Genomic DNA, 4382 nt, shown 5'->3' with positions numbered 1-4382 from the left:
TCCGCAGTGTAGGAGCTATCAGGTACGCGGAAACATTTTGTTGGAACTTGCTCCTTATGCAGGTCCAGGGGCGAGTTTGCTCTCCTGTGAAAGGACATAAGAATGAAATAATTAGAAGCAGGAGTAGGCCCTATGACTCCCGAGCCTGCTCCGCCATTCAATCAGATAATGGCTGATCATCGACCTTAACTCCACTTTCCTGCCTATCCACATATCCCTTGATTCCACTACAGTCCAAAAATCAATCGACCTCAGCCCTGAATATACTCAACAAATGAGCATCAACAGCACTTTGGGGCAGAGATTTTAAGGAAAGGGGCTGCAATCATTTTAAATCCAACAATGGCTGATGTCACAAGCATTTTTAAGCAAACTCCTAAAATAGAGTGTGTAAAATCAGAAGTGATAAAAGTTCATGACATGCAAAGCATGGAAATTACTGTGTGAAATGGGACGTGGATAACATTAATATCAATATTTTTCTGCCTGACATGGTGGTAAAATCAGATTCAATATTAACTTTCAAAAGAGAAATAAATTGAAAAAGAAACACTTGCAGGGCTTTGGGAAAAGAGCAGGGCAGTGGGAATAATTGGATCGCTCTTTCAAAGAGGCACAGGCACTATGGGCCGAATGGTCTCCTTCTGTGCTGTCTGATTCTATATTAAGTTATTACAGTTTGTCTGTCACCCAGTAAACTTGTTAGCAATTCCTTCAGTGAGCAACACAATGTTGTGGGTTGATTAATGATGATTGAAACAATTATAAAGAGTCTCACTGACTTGAATTATCCCATCATACCTTTGGTTAACAAAAATCTATCAATCGCAGATTAAAATGAGCAATTGATGTAGAGTCTTTGAAAGAGCTATCCAATCAGTCCCACTCCGCTGTTCTTCCCCCATAGCCTCGCTGACCCTCCTGCCAGTGAAAACTGTTTCCCCATAATTTCGATCACCTCTATTAATTCTCCCCTGAACTGCGATTAATGGAGTTCAATGTGGGCAAGTGTCAGATCATCCACTTTGGTGGTAAGAACGATCGGTCAGTGTTTGGTCTGAAAACATTGTCAGGGAATATTGGCCAGGCTTGAACCCAGGCTGGGGAATTATCGTTCAGGCTCACACTGGGTGACCGAGTTACTGCACAAACATTGAACACACCACATCGCTTAAACATTGTTAACTGTTCGTATATACAACTGGGCAGAGTGTAAATCAAAAGTAACAGAAAAAGAGCTCTTTAGTTTAACAAACCTCACTCTAACAATTATGATCGCACCACCGCTGAACAGCCCCTCACTCAGTCCCCGTATAAAAACAGCCGGCGGGACCCCGACTGGATTAGAATCCCCAGCCGGCGGCTGGAGCCGAATCCCCGGCTCAGGATGTGGTTTCACGCTCGTTGCTTTAGTAAACGCGGGTTCAGATGCGATTTTTTTTTCCTGATTCGCTCCTCTTATAGTGAAGGAGACAAAAAGTAACTAAAACCTGCCGAAACCCAGGATCGTCAACCTAACGCTCGCCCAACTAAGCTGTTTCGGCTTTACGGGCTGTGGTAGGTTCGTTGTTCTGCATTCGGTGTGTTACTGACCCCCATATAGAGCAGACAGGGCAGAGTCCCATCATTGGCCTGTGCTCTGGTGTATCTGGTTCCCAGGGCGCCCAGTGAAGCGACCACGTGTATATCTGATCTCCACATTGATGAACAAATACAACAGCAAAAGAACTCGTGGGAAGATTCCAACAGTTGTGAGAAACCCAGACACCGTGTTAATATCTCACCGTCACCATTGGTTGATGAACCGATCTAATGGCTCAAAGCTGGTTTTCAAAACAATTTGTTTAACGGATTTTCTTTCAGCGACTATTTCCATGTTCCGACAATGAATGTTACATTCTTTAATTTGGACAAGTAAACGGAGACTGGACAGTCGCTATCTTGCTCTCTCTGACCTGAGGTTTTATCTCTGTAATCTCCGGCTTTGGTATATGTTGTAATTAATTTCCCAACAGGTCGCTGTGGCGCAATCGGTTAGCGCGTTCGGCTGTTAACCGAAAGGTTGGTGGTTCGAGTCCACCCAGGGACTGTGTTTTAACATTTCCAGGTTTTCAAAATGTGCATTTTGGCTGCAAGATCATGGGATAAACTGCAGCACTGGGTACAATGTCGGTGAGTATGAGATCATCCACAGGGATCCGAAAAAACCGTTTCGTAACATTCTCTTATTGGTGACAGACTAATAGGAACATAGGCCATTCAGCCCCTCAGCCCTGTTCCTTCATTCAATTAGATCCTGGATAACCTGTATCTCAACTGCATTGGCCCGCCTTTGTTCCATATCCAGTTTCACCAGTTTGGAATGGCCTCATTTTTAGGTGCGCCTGGTGCCGCTCCTGGCCTGCTCTTCTACACATCTCACTGACCCAGGTTTGTTCCCCTGGTTTGACGGTAATGGTAGAGTGAGGGATCTCCCGGGCTAGGAGGCTACAGATTGTGGTTGAATACAATTCTACTGCTGCTGATGGTCCAGAATTGTACAGAGAAAATACACGTGTTTTATGAGATATTTTGCTTTATTGATATTTAATCACAAAATTATTTCAACTTTTTCATATTGATTCAGTTTTAATGGGAAATATTTTACAAAATGTTTCCGCCCGGTTTCTAACGGGACCTTTCGTGTGTTAGGTGAATGTGATAACCACTACACTGCGGAAACTCTGCTCCGTGAGCTGTCACTGGAACATCACAGAAGAGAACCGCAGTCTACAAATGCAAGTAATAGAATCATAGAGTCACAGAGTCACACGGCACAGAAGGAGGGCATTCGGCCCATCGAGTCTGTGCTGGCTCTCTGTAGAGCAATCCAATCAGCCCCATTCCCCCGCTCTATCCCAGTATCCCTGCAAGTTTATTTCCCTCAAGTGCCTATCCAGCCTTCCCTTGAAAACTGAGTGTCTCCGCTTCCACTACTTCCATCGGCAGTGAATTCCAGGTCCTCACCACTCGCTGCGTCAAAAGGTTTCCCCTCACAGCCCCCCTATATCTCTTGTCCAAAATCTTAAATCTGTGTCCCCTATTCATTTTTTCTGTTAACTATTCCAAGGAGCATCCAAAAGGTTTAAAATTGGAGATGTTAAAAAGCATCCTTTCCATCGGGGATTATGAAGCCCGGTCTCTCTCGTGACAGGCAAAGATACTCACAACTCTACTAAGGAGAACTAACAAATATAAAATCTGTCAGAGCAACAGTCGAGCTGTGAACAGAGTGAGAAAGGGACAGAAGGGACGGACATAGAGAGAGAAAGAGACAAAGAGAGAGACAGAGACAAAGAGAGAGAGGGACACGCAGAGCGAGATCCTCAGTTTGACGTCTCAGAGTGGGCCCAGGGATGAGGGACTTCAGGTATATGGAGAGAATGGAGAAGCTGGGATTCTTTTCCTCAGAAGGTTAAGAGGAAATTTAATGGAGGTTTTCAAAATAAGGAGAATCCAGTGGCAGGAGGGTCGGTAACCAGAGGACACTAATTGAAGGTAACCGGCAAAAGAACCAAAGGGGAGATGAGGAGAATTTTTTTACACTGCGAGTTATTGTGATCGGGAATGTGCTGCCTGAAAGGGCAGTGGAAGCAGATTCAATAGTAACTTTCAAAAGAGAATTGGTTTACTATTGAAAAGGAGAAATTTCCAGGGCTGTGGGGAAAGAGCAGGGGAGTGGGACTAATTGGAGAGCTCTTTCAATGTGCCAGCGCTGACTTGATTGGCCGAAAGACCTCCTTCTGTGCCGTATCTATCTATAATTTCATGGTCTATGAGTCTCTCCGCCCCGGGGTCGAAGATGCAATGGATGTTCATCCAAATAATTCCCCATTGAGATTCGGTGTGGATTTGTTTCCTTATAAAGTTTGTATTTTAAATTTCATGAAAAACCGTAAATTGCTGAAAATATTCTGGTGACCCGGGCAGGGATCAAACCCGCGACCTTGGCGTTATTAGCACCATACTCTCAGCAATTGAGGTAACCGGCAACCAAGTGCCCCTTGGATAGGTTCGAGCCCAGGCTGGGTGATTGTCTTTCAGGCTCACACTGGGTGGCAGAGTTACTGCACAAACAATCAACACACCACATCGCTTAAACATTGTTAACTGTTTGTATATAAAACTGGGCAGAGCGTAAATCGAAAGTAATAGAAAAAGAGCTCTTTAATCTATTAAGCTTAATTCTGAAAGTTAGTATCACACCACCGCTGAACAGCCGCCCCCCCCTCAAACATTGTCCTGATATAAAACCAGCCAGCGCGACCCTGAGCCGCTGTCACCACAACCGGGCTCGAACACGCAGCGGGCGGCTGGAGCCGGATCCAGAGGGTCAGATGTGG

The 4382-nt window shown here is 45.0% G+C and overlaps 1 non-coding gene across 1 annotated transcript; it reads left to right on the top strand.

Annotated features, from left to right (window-relative positions):
• Positions 1-2015: 2015 nt before the first annotated feature.
• trnan-guu (transfer RNA asparagine (anticodon GUU)) lies at positions 2016-2089 on the top strand. Its single transcript has one exon. It is a non-coding gene; the product is annotated as a tRNA-Asn (tRNA).
• Positions 2090-4382: the final 2293 nt, after the last annotated feature.

The sequence above is a fragment of the Somniosus microcephalus genome, unplaced genomic scaffold, assembly GCF_052327205.1.
Source record: "Somniosus microcephalus isolate GS21.2 unplaced genomic scaffold, FLI_Smic_1.0 scaffold90, whole genome shotgun sequence".
Taxonomy (NCBI): domain Eukaryota; kingdom Metazoa; phylum Chordata; class Chondrichthyes; order Squaliformes; family Somniosidae; genus Somniosus; species Somniosus microcephalus.
This window is presented reverse-complemented; position numbering and strand designations above follow the sequence as displayed.